Consider the following 27,322-nt stretch of genomic DNA (forward strand, 5'->3'; position numbering starts at 1 on the left):
CACACAATTCTTACATTTGCAAATGGGCTTGCCATGTGATTTTGGAATTTCATACGTAGATGATGCAGTTGATTTTTTATCAGCAATTTATAAGGACCTGTCTTTTACAAAAAAAAACATCTGCTCTGGTTTTCGAAAGCTAGCAGAACTATATCCATTCCTTCAACCATATGAGTAATTTAAAGTCACGGGTATTAAAAGCACATTTCGTCATCAGAAGTTAAATTGTTATCCATAACGAAGAGTGCGGAGCTGATTGGGCATCAAGCCAATGACGTCAGGCACACCCTGCTGCCCCCTTTACAACCATGTCAAATGGCTTAAGCTGCTGCACTCTAGTCTTCAAAAAGTTCTAAAAAGTGGCTTCTAGACAAATCCACAAATAAGGCTGGTGCACGTTTCTCATCCTCATAAAAAGAAAACACTGATGTAATGAAACTACCAGACATGTTTCTCAAAGTACTGACTATTGGCGATGTGATGAGCCAATTTATTCCACAACACGGCTGCAGGCAAATTGAACAGTTCCATTCAGCCGTCTTTGGTGAGAAGCGTTCTGGGTGGGCAGATTTACGTTTCCTGGCGCATCCCTGAAAATCAGCAGGGATGCGCCAGGAAAGATGCATGCCGCAAGTTTACCCTTGCGCCACCACAGATGCGCCGCATTTACAATGCGGTGCATAATGGAGCATGGATAAACAGATGCGTGTCTCATCTGCCGGCGTAAGGTTGGCGCAGTGCTGAAGTTGTGTCGCGGGCGCGACGCAACCCCAGCACTGTTCCAACCTGGCCTATCCTCAACATGGTGTGTCACGCCTTACGCCTGCTTCAAGCAGGCGCACGGTTTTGCCGCAGCGGGGTCGGAAAAGTGACTGAGTGAAATCTTGTAGATTTCACTCAGGCACTTTTCCGATGCGTTTCTGTGACAGACGCCCCCCCTGTGCCAGAACGCCCACATGAAACCTGACGCAGGTTTCATGTGGCGCAGGGCTTTACAACGTAACGCATCTCCCTAGATGCGTCACGTTGTAAATGGGCGCAAAGTGGCGCATGCTTTATGCCATCGCTGCGTCACAGAAGTAACGCAACGGCGGCGCAAATGTGGCTCACGGGGCTCATAAATCTGCCCCTAGATCTTTAATATTCTTACCCTTTTCAAGGACTCTTTAGCACATGCATTTTCTATTATAAAGTATCGGTCATGTCCTCGTCTAAGCTCCAGGCATTACATGCACATTTTACTTGGATGAATACAAGTTTAAACAAGGAATTCATATTGTGCTTTCAGCCAAATTAACGATTTATATCCCACTCTCAATATTGTTAACATTTTAGTTGGAATAATTTTAAATGTCCTTACTCCCATTTTTCTCCTTTTTCACGTTGAGTGCAATTAAATTAATATTGTTCACATGTTTTTAACCCTGCAGTCCCAATTTTAAAGCCAAAAAAGTGGAGATAAAACTATCGTCCTATTAATAAGAGGGTGCTAACATGCATTAGCGCATGCTAGCACCCTTTTACCCAACGCGATATTTACAAGGCTGCCCCAGCATTTTAGCACACGTTCGTTTTTGGAGATAACCGCTGTTTTCTCCAAAAACGAACGTCTGCTAAAATGCAGACTTACCTATGCCTAACATTGGGGTGGATTATGCTGATACAGGTTATAAAAACACCGCGGCTCGCCTCGTTCTAAATGCCCCCCCAAGAACAGCATCTAAGCCTCTGTTAGAAGAACTCCATTGGCTTCCTATCCGTCAAAGGATAAAATTTAAAACTTGCTGTTTAATACACAAGAGCCTACATAGACAAGGTCCACTCTATTTGGAAAAGAAATTTATTCCATACATTCCATCTAGAATGCTCAGATCCAGTAATGGGCACTCACTGGTAGTGCCGCGTGCTAAGAAAGCCAGGCACGGAAGTAAGGCACTCTCAGTGTTGGGACCTAAATTGTGGAACTGTCTTCCTGTAGCCATTCGCTCCTGTTCTGAACATTTGGTGTTTAGGAAACATCTAAAAACTCTGTTGTTCACAAATGCAATCTAATGCCTTCCACATGCTCCACTCTTGATATAGGATTCTTATGCCAGTAGCGCAGAGATACTCCAGTTGGAGTCGATTCTAGCGCTTTACAAACCTGCAAATAAATAAATAAATAAATAAATAAATAAATAAATAAATAAAATACAACCCTGTGGGTCGTATCAGCAAGGTTATCGCCGTTTTGCAGGGAAAGTCGCTGGAAAACCAGCAATGTTCCCGGAAAAACGGCGATAACCTCGCTATCTCTGGAATTTGTATCGCCCTGGAGAAACGCGTTGTTAATAACGCGCTACCAGGGCATTAAATTCCAGAGATAGCCTGAGATAACAAAATTATCGCTAAGCACGGCCAGCGATAATTTTTGCTGGCCGTTGATAATATGCCCCATTGTTTCTTATACAGAATACTGTTTAGGACAATTCCATCTGTCCTATTATTGAATATGTTTTTGTAATATTCAGGAAGGCTCTCTTAAGTGTCACATATTAAAACTTTAAATTAGATGCCTATCTATTTTTCGCAATAGTTATGGCCGTATTTCAGCATGACTTTGTTCGATATAGTGGAAAACAATCTTCTCGATTACTCAGAATCATTTGCACAGAAGCAAAACTGATATCACAATATTGCCTAATGCGGTGATTGCTATACCAATAGCCACATTACATTGCGCACCAACAACGTGTAAAGTGGCTATAAAGTGCAAATAGAAACAATGTGAGACACTTTATGGAAAGCTTTTGTTCTGCAACACAAAAAGATAATGGACGGAATGTTGAACAATGTCAAACATTCACCCCCAGTCACAGATCTGGGTTTAATCCATGTTTTTTTTGCTCACCACACCACCCCAGTTCAGACATAGCCATATGCAAATCAGTCTTGACCCTATGCCTCATGGGAACAGTCCAGACCGAACTGCCAGGCCATGTCTTCCCTGGACCGGAAACAAGCATCCTAGGACCGGTTTCAGGCTTTCAGCCCTCGTCAAGACTGATTTGCATATGGCTGGGTTCAAACTGGAATGTCATGGTGAGCAAAAAAACGATGGATTTAGGCCCAGATCTCTGTACTGGGGTGAATGTATGACATTGTTCTGCATTCTGTCCATCAATAGTTATTTTTGCAAGCTTTTGTTCTGTACATTATTATAGCCGAAATCAAATTGTTTTGTCCAATTCGTGTGACATTGATATTTTCAGTTTTGTGCCTGCAAGGAATATTAGAAGACAATGGCACGGCTCTGCACCCATTTATGCTGGAGCGATAATTACATTCTGAAACTTATGATGCCCAGTCTGTTTAACCTGTATGAATTATGTTAATGGCCCATGCTCAAGTGTTGAGATACCAGGGTTCCTTCTTCATTTTTATCTGACTTGTTCTTCTTAGGAGTATTTCAATATATTTTCTGATTGTCTTTGGCTGGTACTTTTACTTCTGCAAACAGATAGGTTGATATTGTATTCACACTTCTAAATGCAACTAAATGTAGCCTGTAAGAGGGCTTTGGCAAAAATAAAAACTATGTAATTTTGGTGTGGATTTGGAACCAGCCAAAAAGGTTAAATATATTGGAATACTGTTTTATTCCAAAGCATCTCTTTGACCACAGGGGACTGCGGTGATCAAGAACTGTTACTACAAACATATTAAGCTCAAACATATTCTCTCCTTCTTCCACAAAACTTAAAGCTATTGAGGTTGACGCTACAGTAAATCCCAGGCTGAACTACTCGAATGCTCTTACATTGGTGTACCAAACATCCTTCTAAACCAGCTCCATGCAGCAACAAAGGGCACATTGGGTCCAGCCGAGTCTGGTTACTGTCCCTGTAATAGACCTTACATAAAATGTGTCCTGTGTTGTTGGTTGCACATAGGGGAAAGAGGAAACAACTAAGGGTGTTATTACGATGTCGGGCGGACACCGACTCGGTCATGGGACCGACATACACCCGGTCAGCGGTCCCAACCGCCCCATTACACTGTTCGGTCACATGCCTAGTTTTCACTATGGTAGCATGCATTGAGGCCATAAACCGACCATCATGCATGCTCCCATAGTGAAATGGGAGTTGCGGTTCATCCCTGCACCCCATGGCAGGTACCTCATGGGGCCTGCCACAAGGTGCGGTTATCAACAGGGGGGCACCATAGGTGCTTCTTCGGCCTCCAACCGGAGGCCCTGCATCCAATGGGGCCCTGCTGGGGGCCCCCAAAAATGCTTTCCGACATGGTTTTCATGTCAGACAGGCCGGCATGGAAACCATGTCTGAAACCGTCATCGTAATCTCATGTTTTTTACCTAATTTAGTTTTTTCCATTGGACCATATAGCTGAGTAGGAAAAGCAATGGAATATTTAATGATTACATTAAAATGCTAACAACAATTGTTACATATTCAACATTTAAATTCAATAATATTTTCCATCATGCAGCTGCAAAATACAGCACTTGTGTCCCCAGCAATTCAATCCATGCCCAAAACTCCACATGCCGGCCGCTGTATTCAGAAAAAGTAACTTCTAGCTGATCAACTGAGGTTCTTCCAAGTACAGATGACAATTTGGAAATGATAGAATGATGGACTTGTGTATATGTATATCTATGGTGTTTGTATAGTGCAAATCTAGCCAAAGGGCAATGGAAGTGGAATGTTACTGTTTCATTGTGTAGTGTACTTTAAAGAGGTATGTCGTCACATGTTGGCTAAATTGTAGCAGGGCTCGCACAGTCCTCAAACACCAGTGCTGTTACAGATCCCGGGCACTTAGACAGAGAAGCCTTGTTGCCTTGTGTCTTTCTTTTTACTCTTATTTGCCACTAGTCAGATGATCTTCTGTTGATTAGTGTGCAGTAACCAATAGGGATGGTGAGCTTATTAGTCAGACTGATAGTGGTGCTGGACACTATAGCTTTGTAGATAATGCAGCTGGTCTTGAAGATGGTGCGGGATGGCAAAGCAAGGTAGCGGAGTTCCATCAGTGTTGCAGTGATGTAGTCATATTTCTTCAGACCCATAACCTCTTCGCTGCGGCGCAAATTCCGCCGCAGCGCTACCGCAGTGCTGACATTCCGATCGCGGGCGTGGTCATGACGTCTCCCGGCCTTCGTCCGCACACGCCCATCGTGACTCATGACGGCCGGGAGACTTCATGAGCATGGAAGAGGTTAATGAAGCATGCTTATTAGAGAATGCTCCAATTTACCTATATACATGGGGCCATGTTTAGCCTGAAATAGTTATCTCTGCGTTGCCATTGTGTCAGGGGACAGAGTTAATTTCATTAGTAAATTATAACCAGCTTTATCAGTACATGCAAAATCTTATTGCTAATGCAGCTTGAAACAAGGCTTATCAAACCTCTTTAACTGCAGTTCCATGAGTAAGTCTGGCTGGTTCTGTGCAGCCCATAACTACAAATGGAAAGACTTAGCTGAGATTAATCAATATATTGCTCATGGAAAATTCACACACAGTCACGTAAAGTGGCGTAATGTCATGATAAATTACTTAGGGGCATATCATCAACGAGGCGATAAAAAATTATCACCGCTTTTGCGTCCGTTTTCGAACGAAAAGCGGCGATAATTTTATTCGCCTAATCAGCAAGGTCACGCTATCGCTTGAAACCTTGCATTAGCACCTGTATCCTGAACGCCCAGCTTTGCATCTCTATCGAGATGCAAAGTGGGCGTTCCTGCCCGGACATAACTAAGCGACATTTCTCCAATTATCAATGGGCACGCTAACCTGCAGTGCGACAAGCAAAGTAGCGATAACCTCTGTTATCGCTACTTTTCTTACGCCTGCTTCAAGACTGACTTAGCCATGATAGCCTATGTAAGGTGGATATCATGGCTAAGTATGCCTTGCCCTAACATCAAGCTATCGCCAAACTTTGTGAGATTATCGCTGGATTTCCAGCGACAATCTCACATTTGGCAGTTAGCGCTTGGAATTTTATCGCTTTTGAGATAAGCGTTGCTAATAGCACACTATCTCACTGATAAAATTCCACGTTACCCGGCGATAATTATCCTAGTGCTAAGTGCGCCTAGCGATAATTATCGCCGGTCCTTGATGATATGCCCTTTGCTTTCCAGCATTAAACTTTTCACTGGAAAGATGCTCTTAAAGTAGCGCAAATGGCGCTATGCCCTTTTGTACGCTAATTTGCATCATAAACAGTACTTTGGCATTCAAGTGCTGCCACCCATGCATTTTGATGCAAAGCCAGACGTACAAAGATTGTCAGACCTGGTTTTCCATCAAAAATGGCTCCTTGAGACAGGGATTATGTAGGTGAAATGTATGAATTGTTCCTAACATTTCACATATTGCTTATGTGTGCTGCACTTTACAGCACACATCCAATGTGTGAGATGTTTTATAGTTTGTGTACGCATAGTGTTTTGTACTGGAATTGTTCCTTTCCAGCATGAAACATCTGCCTGACCTCACGCACGCACCTTAAGGTATGTTGCCAAAGTGCATGGTACAAGGCAGACTGTTTTTGCCCCACCAAAGGTGAAGAAATCATCAGCATTTCATACTTAATAAATATGGGGGCATATTACAATTTCCTTTCGCTTTCTCTAAGGCACCTATGGTTAAATAATAGTACTCCAACCCTATCACCAGTCAAAAGGACAACATCGGACGTCACTCTGTCTAATTGTGGTAGGCGCCTCAAATGGCGGAAAGTAGCCTCTGACGCACCAAAATTACAGGCTATAGATCAATTTTTGGAAACCACACTAAGCGAGATGGCAACAATCTCTTTAGATCAATCTGCCTTACCCAGGATTACGCTGATGTTCCAGGAGACTATCAACTCGATTGGTAATCTCTTCAAGGCGCAAGCACGTGTAGGTAGGCCGGATGGCCACCCCAGGTCAAAAGAAAAGCAGGGGTGGTATACGTCAAAATGTAGAGAATTGAAGGCGTGCCTCATCCAAGCTGTTAGGACAAAGTTGCAGCCCCTTGTGCTGCAGGCTAGAGCAGAATACAAACGTGCGATTGGGATTGCAAAAAAGGAATGGGGAGACGCATACTGGCAAACCCTTAGAGAAGCAAGCATTGAGCGGGACGCAGCCCGTTTTTGGAATACTATTAGGGAAAGGAACAGACCTGATAGTAACTTTATAGCGTGCAATATAACTGGTCAGGCCTGGTTCGAACACTTTACTAACTTGTATTCGAACCATCAAGAGGCTTTTGCCCCCCCTACATCCTATGGACCCTTAGTACCCATGGGAAATGAAATAGTCTCCCCATTCACAATCAAAGAAGTAGAACACGCTATTAGGTGTATTGTGCCCCAGAAAGCAGCGGGACCCGACGGAGTTCCGGGGGATCTGCTGCGTTCAAACCTGCAGAGGTGGGGGAAGCTTATTCATTTTCTGATCAGTGCAATCGGCAAAGGAGTAGCCATTCCCGGCTCTTGGAAGGGGGCAGAGGTTGTCCCTATCTTTAAGAAAGGTCGGAGGGACGAACCTGCCAATTACCGACCAATAAGTCTATTGGATTCAACCCAGAAGGTTGTGGGAAAGGTGGTCCTAGAAAGAATCCTCCAATGGATTAACGACGAAGAGATTCTGTCGGACTATCAGGCTGGTTTTAGGGCTGGAACGGGCACGATAGAGCAGGCCTTCAGGCTTTTACTACTATACTGGAAGGTGGTAGTGATAGGCGGAGGCAGTCTTTATTTGGCATTTATTGACCTGAAGACTGCCTTCAACCTCGTGCCCAGAGGACAGCTATGGGGCGTGTTAGCTGAAATGGGGATTCCACCAAACATCCTCTCTATCTTAGTGCGCCTGCACGATGGCAATTACGCACAGGTGCGCTGGGGTACTGATGGCCAGAAAACTAGCAGGATCCCAGTGGCAAAAGGGGTGCGCCAGGGCTGCGTCCTGGCTCCCACCCTTTTTTCACTTTATGTGAATGGGGTTGTGGACCATCTACTCAAACAACCATCGGACGCACCATCATTGGCAGGGGAGAGAATTCCCACCCTTCTCTTTGCTGATGATACGCTCCTAATCTCAAAAAGCTCGGTGGGCCTACAGAGACTCTTAAACAACTTTCAGACCTTCTGTGACCAACGGGGCCTAGTAATAAATACAAACAAAACGAAGTACTTGGTATTAAATCCCCCCAAAAAATTAGGCCGTCCCCCTGTCCTTAGTGAAACCTCTCTGGAAAGGGTCACTGTTTTTGACTACCTAGGGATCCGTATTACAGATTCCATGCAGTGGACCCCTCATATATTAAAAATGACTCTTAACCATAAAAGGGTTACAGGGGCACTCGTCAGAGAGCAGAGATCTTCTTCGACCAAGCCTATTGCCCCTGTTTTGGATATCTATAGGGCAAAGGGAGTTAGTTCCGCTTTGTATGGCGCTGAACTTTGGGGTACTTCTAACATCAGCGCCCTAACTAGGTCTGAGAATAAGTTCCTAAAATGCATTATGTCTCTCCCGGAGAGTACACCTACGTTACCCCTCCTTTTGGACCTTGGTTGCCAGCAAATTAGCGATGTAGCAAGATTGCGTCCACTGATCTTATGGGCCAGGCTATGGCGCGTCTCTGAACTCGCTAAGTATGCTAAAGGCCTAGCAGAGGTGATGTCTATGGTAGGCTGGTGTAGGATCAGATGGCTTACTGATGTCAAGTCTATGCTTGGCAAACTAGTCCTTAGTGAAGCTTGGGAAAATAGGTCTTCCCCTCCGAAAGCAGCCTTGAAAACCTTATATTGGAACTGGGTTAGAAGCAGAATTTCCATGGATTCTTCTCATGGTAGGCTCACAGAGGAGTTTTTAGTGCATAAGGATTCACCCTGCCTGGAGCTCTACCTGGATTTGGTCTGGAAGCCATATAACCGGGCTCTTTATTTTAGATTTAGAGTGGGGTCCCTCCCTGTGCGCACCCTAACATCTAGCTGGAAACCGCCTTACCAGACAATTGCGTTTTGTCCCTTCTGTAGTACTCCCAAAGAGTCAATTGAACATTTTTTGTTTGTTTGCCCGGCCTATGCTTGCCCAAGGCAAACGTGGCTTAAGCCCGTGTGTAGGGCCTTGGGCACCAGGCATTCATCTGTGGCACTCCCAATCTTAATATCAGATACCCGGCCCTTGTATGTTTTTAGCCTTGTGAAATTTCTGTCATGGGCTTGGTCGATCAGGACAAAACGGCTGTTAATTACTGTTTAACTGGTGACTTTTAATCGTTTAATTGCTTGACAACTAGTTTCATTTTTACTTTGTGTTGCTTTTATGATGTAACAATCGAAATAAAGCTATTAAACAAACAAACAATATTTACAAGCAGGCGATAAAAAATTATCTGCGCTTTTGCGGCAGTTTTCGGCCGAAAAGCGGCGATAATTTTATCGCCTAATTAGCAAGCTCACGCTAACGCGTGAAACCTTGCTTTAGCATCAGGATTCCTAATGCCCAGCTTTGCATCTCTAATGAGATGCAAAGTGGGCGTTCCTGAACTAACATGACAGGAGAAATGCGACATTTCTCCTATCATCAAGCCCCACGCTATGAAGCATAGCGTCAGGAAAAGTAGCGATAACCCCTGTTATCGCTACTTTCCTTACGCCTGCTTCAGGACTGACTTAGCCATGATATCCTATGGAAGGTGGATATCATGGCTAAGTTTGTGAGGCCCTATCAGCAAGCTAACGCCACATTGCGTGACATTATCGCTGGGTTTCCAGCGATAATCTCACGTTAGGCAGTTAGCGTGAGGATTTTTATCGCTGAGGAGATAAGCGTTGCTAATAGCACGCTATCTCAGCAATAAAAATCCACGTTACCCGGGGATAATTATCCTCACGCTAAGAGCGCTGAGCGATAATTATCGCCGGGTGTTGCTGATATGCCCCATGGTTCTATGCTGTTCTCGTCTGCTATCGCAACTCTATCGTAATTCAGCACTGCAATTTTGCTTTCTATGCTGCATTGTGCTATTTTTTTTAAATCTACCGCCTTCTGGTGCATCACCACAACTTTTACTGCAATAGTATGACAAAACCAATTGAAATACATTACCCCGTTTCACTATTCTATAATACAGTATGAAATTATGTTGAATATCTTTTTTTGCCGACTAGTCATTCAATTATTGGATATCAGTTTGATATAAGCTTAGTCGTTCCCAAATAAAGAGAGAAATCTATGCTAAAAAAACAATGAGATGGTGAAAGAGAAGGAGAGAAATTTGCAGAAACTGTGAAGCTCCCAAGGCAGCATATTTTCATGATGTTTCTGTTCAGTTCTTTCATGTGGTAGGAAATGCTGGCTGGCAGGCAGTGAAAAAGATCAGACACGAACGCGCTGCGATTGCTCAGGGTTCCATCTAGATTCTAACTTTAGATAGTTTTTAAACATGTCTAAACTTTGCCTCATTTTCCTATTACCGTCACGTAAAGTTTCTTGCCTGTCACCGACAACTGTAGACAAAGAGAAGACACATATGTTGAACACAAAGATATCAAGGAAGCGGTTTTTCCTAGCAACAGTAATCATCCGAGGGATCCCAGAACACCCTTCCCATTCACTCGGCATTGTGTGTTTTGAATAGAGCTGACAGGTGAAGTGGATTCACGGTATTTATGTAATACAAAAAATATGGCTGCAGATTGATGCGCACAAAAGCTTCAGTATCCGTATTGTTCAGTATTTTGGCGTTCCCCCCTTACGCATCTCTCCAAACGAGCCAGTTTGGGGCCCTGTGGGATCTTAAACCCACTGATGAAACGAAGGATCAAGGCTGAGCGATTGAGGAAAGATGTTCTGCAAAATAATTATTGGCCATGACAATAATCTGCCCACGAGCAGGCCGGAATTCACGAAAAATTGTTAATCATCATTGTACCAGAAACAGGCATCTTAGAACATGTCCAGTCTGTACACTTTGTCCACTCTGTGACTCTAGAAACATCTGCATTTCAACGGTTCGCCCAGATGCCGGGTGGATGGAGACATTGTTAGCTTCAAATCATGAATCAATGTGTCTCGAGATATGGGATTCAAAACAGCATTTGAAAATACAGCCAATGTAGAAAGGACTGACTCTAAAAAGAAGTTTGGAGTACATTACATGCTGGTGTAGCTCAGAAGAACAATTACTCACGATGTGCTCTGACAGAACCGAATTGTGCAGCTCATCATAAGTGTCAACTGCATGACCTTAACTCAGCCCACTATGCTTTTAACAAGATGTTCACAAAATTAATCCAAATTTGTTGTGATTCTTTGCGCATGTCCCAGAATTTCTTCTTATACTCTTCAGGGGTGACACCAAACTTCTGCCCTAGTGCATTCTTCATGTGGGTGTATGAGTCAGCTGCCCCTTTCTCTACAGTCAACAGTGTGTGCCTCCCCTGCGTATGTACTAACTCCCACAATAATGCACCCCAGTGCTTCTGGTTAACATTGCACATTCGTAATGCTCTTTCATGGGAAGCAAACTATTCGTTCATGCCAACACCCGCGCCCACACGCACACAAAACCAGGCACAACCTTTTTGGCCAAGTGATTGATGTTTGCCCCGCCCATAGACACATCACCATTGCTGCCACCATCTTCACTGGAGGTCAGATTCAGTGTGGCCTTCTTCTCTTCAAGGGCCAGTTTCCCCTCCACCAGTGCAATCATGTTCTTCTCCAAGGCTAGGGCAGCCATGTTGACTTGAAGGTCACTCTTTGACAGCTTGTCCAGAAACTTCATCTAGCAGGCTGCCTGTTCAGAGGTGCTCAGGCTGTGGGCACCTTAATTTCCCACCCTGAAAAGTGCACATTATAAGCTTCTTTGAGAGAGAGTATCCGCTAACCTTTTCCCCTCCTGCGGTTTCATCACCCCTTCAACCGTCTCCTCTGAGGTGACCTAACACTTTAGGACTTTCTTGAAAGACCTGCGGGCCTTCACATAGTCGTTTCCCCTGAAATGCAGTCCCAATTTAAATTGCAAGTCTGCATAGGGCTTTCAACAGTCCACTATGAGGGTTTCTAGGTTAACTGGTTCAACTTCTCTTGTCCCAGTGGACATTTAAACTTTACATTTGAAAATATAAAAAATGACCCCATCAAAGACATAATGCCAACTACAAATCTATTTTTGCTTTGAGTTCAATGTAAGGCACTGCTAAACACAAGTTCTGGATTCCATTGATGAGAACCAATGTAAAAAATCAGGTTATTAGTTGTGATGGATGTGAGTCCTTCACAAGCAATAGGTCCACAATTGTCTCCCACATGTCTCCTCGCTACTTCCTCTTTCCACGTGTGCTGTGTTCTGCGGCTCACATGAAAAGAGAAATAAGCCTCTAAGATTTGTTTTTGTACAGCATGTTATCCCTCCCTGCACAAAAACAATCTTTCCCGTTATACAGGCACCCTTGAGTCACGGCGCCTGCTTTGGCACTAGGTAGCCACAAGTGTGCCCCTCCAGAGAGAGCACTGGAGAGTGCCATATTTTTGTAAAGATGACACTGTTCAACTCTCTCCTGTTCATGCAACACAGCACAGCAATCTGCCTTGCTACATTATGTTGCGTGAAGTTTCAGTAAATCTGTCCTTCTTAGGGCACCACAACCCAAGAAAATATGTAACCAATGCCCAGGGCATACTGGGTCACTCCTCTCAGGAGCAGTGAATATTTTAGCAGCTGGTCTTCTGCTGCCTTTCTTGTTGTCTTCATGGCCCCATGGAGCCTCATTTTCCTTAGTTTTACATTGAAAAGGGTGCCCCGCTCTCACCTGCGGCACCCACCACCTTTACATTTCTTTTGAGGCAGGGCAGGGCGCCTACTTGTCTCACTGGCTCCCACCCACCTGCCAGCATTCCTGCTGCTTCAGGTCTTCCAGCCTGCTGCAGCAGGAGCATGTAATTAAGCCTGTTAGAAAACATTCTGTTACAATAACAGTGGCAACTTTCCTATTTCTACATTTTATGAACCGCAACACTACATACATTTTAAAAATACTATTCTGCTCTTGCAGAAAAACCTCGGAAACAACAACTAAAATTAAGTCCTGTTATTGGACATAAAAAACTTGGGGGCATATTATCAAGACAGGCAATAAAATTATCGCTAGATGTCCTTCACATCTAACATGGGCTTCAATTGGAATTCCATAGAGCATATTATCAAGCCCATTATCGCCATTTTAGCGGCAGTTTTCTGCCGCGAAAGGGGCGATAATTGTATCGCCTGTCTTGATAATATGCCCCCTGAATCTGAAAAATCTCTACCACAGCACTGCATCAACGAAAGGCAATTTACACTTCACACCATTGAGGAAGTAAAAATCCTCCACAGAAGAGGTGATAGAAAAATGATGTTGAGACAGAGAGAAATATTTTGGAAACTAAATTTCAGTTCATGATGTCATAAACCAAGATGGAGAATTGCATAGTATCCTTATGTATGCAGCATAGGCCTCAAAAACAAGAAGAAGCAAACAACCTGAACTCTCTTCTCTTGCTTTCTACGCCTCTTAGATCACTCCTTTAATCTTTCCTTTCACCATGCTTTCTTCTTTTATAGAGCTTCCTTACTTACTGATCTCTAACTCAGCAAGAAATATATTTCCTTCTTTCACGTTAAATTTCTTGTAGCAGACTTGTAGGCCACACACATTTTTCACCTGATATTTGCGACTAACATTTTTCTTCTACTCGACTAAGCCACTTACCAATGGTGAATACAGGCTCTTTCCAAGGCAGTTTGTTATGTGTAACACAACATGACAATTTTGTCCACTTATGTCACCAACTAATTACCAATAAATGCTTCAAAACCCCGTTCTGATTGGCCCCACACTCATCTGACCAATTTTCATTTTCTATGTGCACCACTTACTCTAATTGAGTTCCCAGTAACATAACAACACCAAAACATATTTTTAATTTACTTCCTGCCACTATCATAAATCTAATTAAGTGAATTCCATACACTCAGAATGACCACTAACCATTAGACTAGTCACATCGTTAAACATATAACCTGGCCTGTAAATATGGGCAGCATCTGCTTTTGCGGATGTTAATGTGACCTCATCAAGAAAGTAGGCGCACTTTCTCAATAACATATATTCCCTGACACCACAAAGATGCGACCAGGACCTCATATTGTCAAGACATTGTTACATAGACAGAAAACAGTTCTTGCTGCATGCTTGGGTTTTTCTTTACCAACCCACAAACTGGATTAATTCCTCGATGGACCCATGATTCTTATATATTTTTCTCAAACATGAACAACTCGCTTTATCTTGTGGCTATTAATGGTAACGTGTATGAAACTGTTTATACAGGTCAACATAGAAAACATTTTAGCACTTGCCTTTATTGTTATAGTAGGACTACATTTAATAGTTTAGTAAATGTGCTAAAGCTTCAAAGTAGAGAGACCATTAAAACATTGCTCCCACTGTGTGAAGCATGTGCCATATATGTATTAGATGCAAAAAGAACAAATGATGGACGGAATGCTGATGGAGTGTCAAACTCTCACCCAGTGTGCATCAATATTAGGTATTACAATTTCTTGTGTAGTGAAAGCTACATGCATCACTATTTGGGTCAATGTAAGTCAAATTGGGTGGTTGCTGCTCAAACTCTCAAAAGAAGCCACTCATGATATATGTAGGCAGCTCTAATCAAAACAATGACTACAGACCCAACTTCACAAACACTTAAAGCTTTTTATCTATACATATTCCAAACAAATGTTTGGTCCTTACAAAATCTTTAGAAAGGGTAGGGACCAGAATAGGTCTAGAACTCATGCTTGACGGTTGTGGTTGAAGATTTAGAGCATGACATAAGACCCAACAAAATAGATGCAAGAACTTTGTTCCACACATCTCAAAGGCAGTTTAATACTGCCTGGAGCCATCTATAGTCAGGATCAAATGAGTTGTCATGGAGCTAAACATAGAACTTTACTCGGCACTGACAAGTGGAGGAGAAGCAGTTGTGGTGCAAGAGCTTGGAAACATGTGGACCAGTTTCTACTAACTAGCGGTGAAAAATAAGTGGAATTTGGCAATCAACCAACAGGTTTCCTGACTGCTAGTACCTAAGTGGCCCTGGAACATGGAAGCGCCTCCAGTCAGCTCACACACATCTTTAAATTACTACATTAAGAGGAACTTTCCTTATAGTCCACAAAGAACTTACCACAATGCATTATAATAGCATGTGGCTCGTTCTCGCACAGCTGCTAGACTGGAAGACACCAATCTAGAGTTGCCACAGGACATAATGAAAAAAAAAGAAAAATACCAGATGATTGCAAATTACAGTTTTAAGTACCTTTTCCATCCAGGCCCTCTGCAGTGCCATTACACCAAATCAACGTATTTGACTGCTGCGAGAATATAATGGAAAGGAAACCAAGAGGAAGAGACACAAAGAAAAAGGCAGAGACTCATTTTCAGACATGTTCCCAAGAGTTATAGAATAATACGTTATATATTTTTGGAATGATAACCATAAACCAAAATGAATAAATGAGGTTATTAAATTAACCATTTTTTGAGAGGCAGCTTCCCAAAAGACTAATGAAAGAAAAGCTGTTACTGCTGTTATTAGAACAAATTGGGAAGGAAGACATGAATCCCAGGAGTATGGTAATGAATATTTTATAAATGTTTTAGCATGCCGCATTGCACAATAATTTTTTTATTAATATCAAGTGATGATATATGAAATATGTGTCTTAAAAGTCAGAAAATTTTAAATCTCCTTCTTGAAAAAATGGCTGCTGTTACTATTGACTTCTGAAAGCTTTAGTTTTGAATAGATATTTATAAGTGTTGAATTTAGTGTAGAATGATTGTTTGCAAAGAGTGTTTCTGTGTCAAAGATGTGGGTCTTACTCTACTCTGTTCATCACATTACAGATAAGATCATGGTTGAGATATATCTCGTTTTTCTTATACTGCACACCCACAGCTTTTTGTATTGCACAATTCTGGCGGTTAAAAACTGCTAACATTTGTGGAGGCAAAAACTGCATATTCAAAGTGTTTGCACCTTGGAATGGGAAACACACATGGCATAGCAACTTTATTTCACGTACGAAGCTACAGGACTCAGACTGATACATTACTGCCAACACCCTGTAATTACTGCACCTCATGGGGTGTAATCCACCTGCAGTCCATATTATGATCTCATTCTTTGTTCTGGGCCAATGCAGAAGAAGCCTGTATATTTATTTTTCTAAACCTCAGCACATACATTAATTTGACAATTCTCCATGTTAGTGCATGGGCTGCAAACAGCAGAGCCTAGAAAGTCAGGGCAGTATTTGTGTCTTCGAGTTACTGAGCTTGGTTGGCTGCTGCTCAGACACAAACTCTGCAATTTTTTGAAACAGTAACTGCACTCTAGAAGGGAAAAAGAAACACACAGACCCATTCAGGTTGTCACTCCACTCACAATTGGATATAATAACAACCCAGGGTTTTATTTAAGGCTCCCATTGACTATCTGCTCTGAGTATGTTCTAAATTGATCAGGGGCTTCTGTGCTGTGAAGTGGTGGGGGTAGCAGGGTGGAAAGAGTAGGGGGTAAGGAAAAGCAGTGTCCTGGGAGTGGGGGGCAATGAATGTTCTCCCCTTGCCCACTCCTCTTTCCAGGATAGTAGGTCAGGTGGAGACAGGGACAAGGCCTTGCTGCTGTTGAAGCTAAAGCCTAAACCAATATTACCCGCCAGTGTTTCAGACCAATAAAATTGGGTATGTTGTTCCAGCACCTGGTACAATCGGATGAGAAAACACTGGACTAATTGTGATTCGGGAGAGCTGAATTCCATACATTGGTTAAAACATATTAGTGATCACGGTGGTATCGAGGAGACAATGTAGCTGCTCATAGTTCCTCAATGCCACCGTCTTCACTGTCTGGTCAGGTGTATCAGCCCACATGCATGTGCACACTTGTACGTCCTCGCGGTTATCTGCGGGGACACTGAGCAGCTCTCCCAGAGCATCCACAGCCTTCACATAAAGACCAGAAGATGCTGTGAGTTTTGGGACGTCTGCGTATTTTTCCAAACATGTGGGAGAAATGCTGCTGAGCCTCATTGTGAACTGTTTTTCACTTGCCATCAAGATCTTTTTCATTTCCACTTTAAGGTAATTACTTGATGACTTAGGGCCTCACTTACAAGAACTGACACATCGCTGCATCAAGACAGCAATGCCTCAGAATTATTTTTGCTGCTTTACCTCATTTTTAAACACCATGGATGGGTCGTATTTAGAGGATGGGAAACCATGGTGTAGGTCAGATGTAGCATCCCAAAAAATGTACTCTTTTTTCGGAGGGCTGTCGTGATGAGAACTGATGCATGTGCATGCAAATTGATGTAAGCCTGGTTTGCATTATGTAAAGTGATGCTAACCACTTTTGCTGCACTTTTGATTCCATCAAGCATAAAAAAAATACAAAAATATGCTTTTGATTTGAAAACAAAAAGAACTACTCACAGAAAGCAGACATGGACTAGGTAGGAGAGAACATCAGCCAGAGCAACAACACCAAAAAACCCCAGCACAGGCCAGGAAGTCCAGACAGACTCCCAGGGGAAGAGGAAGTGTAACTTCAGTGAGGATGAGAATGAAATCTTGATCACTGAGGTGACAAAGCATGAACATAAACACTTTGTCACCTCACATTTCCATTAGGGAAGAAACAGGCCATTTGTCCGTCCATAGTGGCCAGGGTCAACAATGTTGGACAAGCTAAGAGGACAGTGACTGGCTGTAAGAATCACTGGCACGATTATAAGCGCAGAATGAAGGAGAAACTGACCAACAACCTACGGGCAGCCATGCAGACTTGAGGAGGAGAGTCCACGGACCCGGAGATTCTGGATCCATTAGAGGAGCAGGGGCAGTTGTCATCACAGTGGAGTTGGTGGCAGGAATTCCCAGAGAGGACAGTGCTGACTACAAAGAAGACCAACAACTATAGGGTAAATGGCAACAAGGGGCAATGAGGGTAAAAAATTTATTCTGGGCAATGCACCAACCTATACACCTGCATTGCAGTGCGTTGAGTGCAAAGGGAAGGGAAGGTATCTTCTCATGTACAGTCAAACAACACATAAGTGTGATTAACACTGCCTAGTTACATGTTTCCCAGCTCAGTCCTGCTCCGTCAAGTTTGTCCAATCCATGTGTGCTGTGGAATACCAGGTCAGGCTCACCTTTGAATTCTGGGATATGTAGTGGAATGTATATCATAAGTCAGCTGAACTACAAGTCCCACAATGCAAAGAAAAAAACATGGACTGGAACAACATACCATGCATAGATACTTTAACCCTGCCCAAACAGACTGTGACATTGCAGGCCACCTTGCACCATGAGGCTAGTGTGTCTTACTTGAGCCCATGCACCCAAATCTGGACTGTAAAGCAATAGAATGGAATGCGCTTGTCAGAGGATAAACTGTTCATCTGAGAGGGCACTTAGGTGTGGGGCATCTGAAGTATCAACACATAGGAACATGCGAAGAGCCATGTGTATAGTCAGTTACATGAAAGTACATTGCACGCAGTGGTCACGACGTGTGGGGTGAGAGCACACAGATGTTGGCTGCCATGGTAGGGACCACCCAAACTGATGTCATGCACCAACACACGTTGGGGTGAACGCAAGTGATGCACACCAGAGAACCATGTGTGGTGAAAGAAAAACAGGGAGCCTCATGGTTTGAGGAATTGATGTAGGTCAGCCCCGCAAGTATTCGAGCTGCGCTGCCACACGCCAATGTGAAAGGGCATGAATGCACTGAATAAATGAAATACGGTGCATTACTGGGCTTTTCCCCTACGCTGATGCACAATTTGCTGCCTAGCACCAACTTAGGCACCCATGAACCATGGTGCAAGGGTGCCTCTGTTGCAGGCAGGATAGTTTTTGTGCAGGAAGGGGAACCTTCCTGCACTAAAACAACTCCAAGCGGCATTTACCTCTTCCTAAGTGTGATGCTAAAATTATTTCTACTCATTACACCTGCTCCGGAGAGGAGTAAGGTTTTGGCACCATCCCAGGTTCACATAATGGAGTAAATGTAGGGCAGAGTCAAAATCCATGGGTGCTGGAGGGGAGAAGCCACTGCAACATCCATGGAACACCTCCTTGATGCACGGTGAGGCAAGGCAGGGATTTGCACTGCTTTGTCTCCCTCCATATCTAGTAGGCCATGCAAATCCATGCAGGGTGACTTTGCATGGCCTCATAGATATGATTGAGAGGCTTGGGTTGCTGGAGCGTCAAAAAAAGATGCCGTTCCAGGGACGCAAGCCTCTCATAAATAAGCCTCATGGTATGTGGGCCTGGTGAGCCCCTGGTAGTGCAATGCATTGTAGTCGTAACAGAGCACATATAATTGCCACTGTGTCTGAATGAGGAGACATTGCATAGCAAGGAGGTGAGAAGTGAAGTGTGCATTGCAAGGTAGCATGATCAATACACATGCACTGCTGTGTCTGACAGTATTACACTTGTGTTGCAGCTAGGAAGGCATTTCAGAGAAGAGATCATAGGTGTACCACATCCCACATTTGATGTTGACCTTGGTAAAGGTGTAGCACGTGGCAGGAGGGATTCTGAAAACCATGCCACATATGTCAAAGTAGCAGGATGTGAAGCAGGACTTTTGGAGTGACAGGATGAACATGATTCCCACCACAAATGGCAGGATTCAGGGATGGTTGGAGGGTTAGTTACATGGGCCTAGGAGTGTGGCAGACATGTGTAGGTATATGTCACCAATTCCAGCACCACTAGAATGTGGGGTACAGCTTCACCCCTAGCCCTCAAATGCAGGCAGTCATGTCTGCCTATTAAATATGTAAAACCTAATTGTTGGTGTTGGAGTCACATTAGAGTCAACGCATGAACTGTGTTCCATCATTGTGTGATAGTAAGTAGAGTTCCCTGGCCTAAATGAGGTTTGCCTTAGGACACATGTACACATACAAGTGGGCAGGTCGGAGGCAATAATTTGTGTTACTCTGTAGATAACCAACTCTGACAATGATCAAAAGGGGCGCGCCAAAGGCAAGCCCGTCTGCGCCCGTCCGCGCCTGGATGCTGCCAGACACGCTGGTAGCAGCCTGTCAGGACTTTTTCCCTACGCTAAATCAGAGCTGTTGGCTAATAACACACTGATGGACACCTGCCCATCACCATTTCTAGGTTATATGGAGGGGCCTTTTTGTTGTCGGAGGTGTGGGTTCAACTCTCATCTAGCCTACCCCACTCCACTCGCCCCCCTTGCTCCTAGGTCGCCCATACTAATCCTGCATTTAAATGTTCGCTCCCTGGTTAAACATCATTTGGATATCTATGATCTGATCCAGGACAAAACCCCTGATGCCTTTTTCCTCACCGAAACTTGGCTCAGTGATGATATGGTGGTTGAGCCGGGGCTTGCACTTCCTTTGGGCTATAGTATTTTGACCCTGAATAGGAAATCTAGAGGGGGCGCAATCGCGGTTATCTTCAAATCCTGCTATTCCTGTTTGTTTGTTGAGGAACCGGTGCAGGGCTGTGCGTGTGCTCATTTTAGCATTACTCTTAGCGCTAACTTCACTATGTCAGGGTTGTTGGTTTATCGCCCCCCGGGCCCAGCAAAAGAGTTCAAATTAGCTCTTATGGATGTTGTTAGCACTCTGGCCATGAGTACAGCTAATTTTAATGTTCTAGGTGACCTCAACTTGCATTTTGATCTTAACCATGATAATGATATCAACAGTTTGCTGGCAGACCTTGCGGCTTGTCAACTGTTGCAATTGGTTTCTGGAGCTACCCATACGGCCGGACATTTATTGGACCCTGTTTTCTCTAACATTCCTCTTGCTTCGGCGGAGACTCCTAGTCCCGTATGAAACTGGAGGATTTTCATGCACTTCTTTCCGCTCACCCCCTCAAGAGCATAGTGATCCTAATGTTTCTTATAGATCACTCTGCAATTGGAATCTCTAAAGCTCTTGACTCTCTCATTCCTGCTAAATGGTCCGAGGGCCGTAGTTCGGATTCTAATCCTTGGTTCAATGAACGCCAAGCTGAGATCCGCAAATCTTGTAAAAGTTTGGAGCGTATCTGGAGAAAGGACTATGATCCCGGGGCCAAAGCCGGTTATCAGGCTGCAATTAAAAGTTACCACAGGACTATACATTCTGTCCGGGCAGCTTATTTTGCTAAGGAAATTAAACTTAGTCAAAATCCGTCTAAATGTATTTTTAAAATTATTAAGGATCTTAGAGTTAGAAAAAACCTGACTACTCCGGTGATCAGCTCTAAGCAACTGTGTGAAGACTTGGCAACAAGGTGGATACTATCGACAAGTCGTTCCCATTGCTTCCTCCCTCTTCCACTACCCCGCATGGGGCATGCCCCGCACTTCTTTTGGAGACTATTCCTTCCATCTCTCAGGAAGAGTTTTTCTGCTGTGCGGTAAAATCAAATCGGGTTTCCCAGTCGACCCTTTGAAGCCCGCCCAGTTTAGAGACTCCCTCTCTGTACTCCTGACATAGAAGCAAGCCATGGTGGTCCCATTATTGAAGAAACCTGGACCCGACTAAGTTGGAAAACTTCCGTCCCATCTCTCTCCTACCTTGGGTAGATAAGATCGCTGAGTCTCATGTCAATAACATCTTAACTGGGTTGATTAAAAGCAATGGTGCCCTAGATCCCTCCCAGAATGGGTTCCGCCTGGGCCACAGCACGGAGACGGCTCTCTTGGCTGTGTCCGAACATCTGCGTACCATTCTGGACACAGGGCATACAGCAGCACTGATATTGTTAGATCTCAGTGCCGCATTTGACACGGTTTCCCACAGCATTTTTTTGTGCCGTCTGGAGGAGGCAGGTGTCGTTGGCTTAGCCTTGGAATGGTTTAGTTCTTTCCTGTCAGGGAGAACCTTCCAAGTGACCACCCCACCATTTCTCCCTGCTGACGAGAGGCAACTACCTCGAAACACGTGTTCAGGGATGGCTAACGCGACACTCACTTTCATTTTAAACTTTTGGCATAGGCGTACCCACCGACGCTACTTCATGGACCACAATTCTTTGGGGTAACACGCTGGTAGGACTGGCAGAGTGCGGCCAATCGGACTTTTGTTTATATTCAGGCTCTCTTGAGCCGGTGGGGCTGACGAGCCCATGGCTACGCACCTGCGCGCCTTGAGTGGTACTTTACCTGAGAATATTTTTTGGCAGCCTATGCAGCAACCCTACACACATACCTACTCCCTGCTGACGAGAGGCAACTACCTCGAAACACGTGTCCAGGGATGGCTAACGCGACACTCACTTTCATTTTAAACTTTTGGCATAGGTGTACCCGCCGACGCTACTTCATGGACCACAATTCTTTGGGGTAACACACTGGTAGGACTAGCAGAGTGCGGCCAATCGGATTTTTGTTTATATTCAGGCTCTCTTGAGCCGGTGGGGCTGACGAGCCCATGGCTACGCACCTGCGCGCCTTGAGTGGTACTTTACCTGAGAATATTTTTTGGCAGCCTACGCAGCAACCCTACACACATACCTACTCCTTGCTGACGAGAGGCAACTACCTCGAAACACGTGTCCAGGGATGGCTAACGCGACACTCACTTTCATTTTAAACTTTTGGCATAGGCGTACCCGCCGACGCTACTTCATGGACCACAATTCTTTGGGGTAACACGCTGGTAGGACTAGCAGAGTGCGGCCAATCGGATTTTTGTTTATATTCAGGCTCTCTTGAGCCGGTGGGGCTGACGAGCCCATGGCTACGCACCTGCACGCCTTGAGTGGTACTTTACCTGAGAATATTTTTTGGCAGCCTACGCAGCAACCCTACACACATACCTACTCCTTGCTGACGAGAGGCAACTACCTCGAAACACGTGTCCAGGGATGGCTACCGCGACACTCACTTTCATTTTAAACTTTTGGCATAGGCGTACCCGCCGACGCTACTTCATGGACCACAATTCTTTGGGGTAACACACTGGTAGGATTAGCAGAGTGCGGCCAATTGGATTTTTGTTTATATTCAGGCTCTCTTGAGCCGGTGGGGCTGACGAGCCCATGGCTACGCACCTGCGCGCCTTGAGTGGTACTTTATCTGAGAATATTTTTTGGCAGCCTACGCAGCAACCCTACACACATACCTACTCCCTGCTGACGAGAGGCAACTACCTCGAAACACGTGTCCAGGGATGGCTAACACGACACTCACTTTCATTTTAAACTTTTGGGGTAACACGCTGGTAGGACTAGCAGAGTGCGGCCAATCGGATTTTTGTTTATATTCAGGCTCTCTTGAGCCGGTGGGGCTGACGAGCCCATGGCTACGCACCTGCGCGCCTTGAGTGGTACTTTACCTGAGAATATTTTTTGGCAGCCTACGCAGCAACCCTACACACATACCTACTCCCTGCTGACGAGAGGCAACTACCTCGAAACACGTGTCCAGGGATGGCTAACGTGACACTCACTTTCATTTTAAACTTTTGGCATAGGCGTACCCGCCGACGCTACTTCATGGACCACAATTCTTTGGGGTAACACGCTGGTAGGACTAGCAGAGTGCAGCCAATCGGATTTTTGTTTATATTCAGGCTCTCTTGAGCCGGTGGGGCTGACGAGCCCATGGCTACGCACCTGCGCGCCTTGAGTGGTACTTTACCTGAGAATATTTTTTGGCAGCCTACGCAGCAACCCTATGCACATACCTACTCCCTGCTGACGAGAGGCAACTACCTCGAAACACGTGTCCAGGGATGGCTAACGCGACACTCACTTTCATTTTAAACTTTTGGCATAGGCGTACCCGCCGACGCTACTTCATGGACCACAATTCTTTGGGGTAACACGCTGGTAGGACTAGCAGAGTGCGGCCAATCGGATTTTTGTTTATATTCAGGCTCTCTTGAGCCGGTGGGGCTGACGAGCCCATGGCTACGCACCGGCGCACCTTGAGTGGTACTTTACCTGAGAATATTTTTTGGCAGCCTACGCAGCAACCCTACATACATACCTACTCCCTGCTGACGAGAAGAAACTGCCTCGAAACACGTGTCCAGGGATGGCTAACGCGACACTCACTTTCATTTAAAACTTTTGGCATAGGCGTACCCACCGACGCTACTTCATGGACCACAATTCTTTGGGGTAACACGCTGGTAGGACTAGCAGAGTGCGGCCAATCGGATTTTTGTTTATATTCAGGCTCTCTTGAGCCGGTGGGGCTGACGAGCCCATGGCTACGCACCTGCGCGCCTTGAGTGGTACTTTACCTGAGAATATTTTTTGGCAGCCTACGCAGCAACCCTACACACATACCTACTCCCTGCTGACGAGAGGCAACTACCTCGAAACACGTGTCCAGGGATGGCTAACGCGACACTCACTTTCATTTTAAACTTTTGGCATAGGCGTACCCGCCGACGCTACTTCATGGACCACAATTCTTTGGGGTAACACGCTGGTAGGACTAGCAGAGTGCGGCCAATCGGATTTTTCTTTCTTGTGTCCAGGGAATTGGGCTGGGGGTTCCTCAGGGTTCTGCTCTCAGTCCAGTACTTTTCAATCTGTACGTGCAACCCCTTGCGGTGGTGGCTAGGGACAAAGGTCTTTCTATGGTCTCCTACGCCGACGACACACAGCTGGTTGTGGCTCTCTCCGACGATTCTATGCAGGACGCCTCTAAGTTTAGAGATGGCCTTGCGGCAGTCGCGGAATGGATCAATTCTAACTGCCTCCAGCTCAATGCTAATAAAACCGAGGTGTTGTTGGTGGGGAAGAACAGGAGGCTGTGGAATGAGCAATGATGGCCATCCACTCTCGGCAGTATGCCTATCCCCAAGATAGTGGTTAGAAGCTTGGGAGTTTGGATGGACTCCTCCCTCAGTTTTCTAGACCACACCAAGAAGGTAGCTGGGACCTGTTTCGGTCTTCTTCGAGATCTTAGACCCATGTTGGAGTTCTTCGACCCACCCACCCGGCAGCTTTTTGTTCAGGCGGCGATCCTGTCAAGACTTAACTACGCCAGCTCGCTCCTCCTTGGAGCTAACCAGGCTGAGGTGGTTCGCATTCAGCGAGTTCAAAATGCTGCTGCCAGAGTTCTGCTGGGGCTTCCGCGTAGGTGCGCGTCAGCTGCTGCTCTCTATCAATTGCACTGGCTGCCTATAGCTAGGCGAATCGAATTCAAGGCACTTTGTCTATCTTTTAAAATTCTCAAATTCGCGTCTCCTGGACTTCTGGACAATTTGTTGACACCTTATGTGCCTGGTCGCCATCTTCACTCCGTGGGGCAACACTTAGTGGTGATTTCCCGCGTGAAGCATCACCGGATCGGGGGGCGGTCTTTTCGCTGCCTGGCAGCTAAACTATGGAACTTTACATTCGCAGTATGGATAGCCTGATGACCTTTCGCAAAGCCATCAAGACCTTCATTTTTCCTGTGGTGTAATCCTGTTTTCTCTTGTTTTTCGTTTTCCTTTTTTTCTGCTTGAGCCCTCTTTTGTTCCTGCTCCTCTACTGTTAGCGCCGGGACGCCTTTTTGCTGAGGCAGCTGTTCGGTTCATAAATCCAGCTAACATAACATAACATGAAAGCAAATTATGGATGCAAGACAGCATAACGAGGCAAAGTGCTGTGGTGTACTGAGGCAGACTGCTGGATGAAATAAAATACATGACCAAACTCACCTCACCTTACCAATGAGCTGTGGGCTGAGTAGTCGTCACAGGGAATTCAGGCACCGTGGGGACATGGGCCAAAGTTCACAGTAGTGGAGTACATAAAACCACAATCAGTATAGCCATCATGTAGGAGTTAGGTAATCACCAGGGCAGATGGAGCCTTTACCCATACTGAACTGCACAGTTATGTCAGCCCAGCCAGCTGTGTAACTGTGTTGTAATGTGTGTCATGACAGGACAAGACATCCTTTTTACACAGTGGTCATCTGAACAATGCTGATATTTTGCAATCTCAAAGCCAACAAAAGTGAAACAAGGCCTCAATAACTATGAGGAACATAAGTCCTATGTATCAATGTAGAACAAAAAGTGAATGAGAATAAAGTCTAAGGGGCCGAATCACAGAACTAATCTGAAACAAAATCCTAAACTTACTACATATGGTATTTGCAGAATGCACTAACGACTACTAACTTTATAACCGTACTCACGCCGGAATTTCCGCATCCGGGGCAGAAAGTCGCACCCGGAGCATAAATCCCACAATTTTGCCGGAATTTCCACACTCGGGCCGGAATCTCTGCTTCCAGGCCAGAATACCCACAATCTGGTGTTAATTGACTGTATCTAATGCATGGTGGGGATGGTAGGCACTTGGACAGGTGATTAGCATTGAGGAAAATGCTCAACCAGCCAGAATGTGGGTATTCCGCCCCAGGAGCGGAGATTCCGGCTCAAGTGCGGAATTTCCGCTCCGGGTGCAGAATTTACGCTCCAGGTGTGGAAATTCCAGCCCAAGTGCGGACGTAAAGTTAGTAGTCGTAAGTGCAGTCGTAAGTGCATTCTGTGAATACCATAGGTTGTAAGGTTAGGATTTTGTTTCAGATTAGTTCTGTGAATCGGCCCCTGAATGTCAGCCAGATAACTTATGTCTACATATCAGAATGATCAACATGAACATATCTATATTCCATTGTGGAAGGAGAAACAACACCTCCTGACTAGCTGCCTGTACCGGATGAGGAATCTCCTGGACCAAGGCACCCTCCAGCAAATCCTGGCACCCTTTGATTCACTCTCTTCAGTCCCTGGACGGGCTGACAGTGTTGCAGGATCTTCAGATGATCCGCCAACCACTTGACATACCCATTCAGCCAGCCCAAGCCTAATCCTGGACACCTAGGACCCCAAAGTTGAATTCCAATGGCGTGTGTTAGGAGTCCAGTGGGAGCTGGTAGATGAGGTGCAGGCGGGGATAGAGACCATGGCAGGCATGCTAGAGGAAGTCCATAGGGTCTCATTCCCAAGAAGGACATATCGGAGGCAATAACCTCATCTACAGTCCACTCCATGGATTGGATCAGTCTCTGGCTGACATCGCTGGTGTCATGAGGCAGAGGTATGAACAACTGTCCTACCGAAGTGGCACCAGGAAGGCAGCTAACCTGCTAGGGGCGATCTGCAACTTACTATAGTCTATGGAGTGGAAGCAGGACTCCTACATAGCAACAATGTGTGCCTTC

This window comes from Triturus cristatus, chromosome 7 (genome assembly GCF_964204655.1).
Source record: "Triturus cristatus chromosome 7, aTriCri1.1, whole genome shotgun sequence".
NCBI classification, from domain to species: domain Eukaryota; kingdom Metazoa; phylum Chordata; class Amphibia; order Caudata; family Salamandridae; genus Triturus; species Triturus cristatus.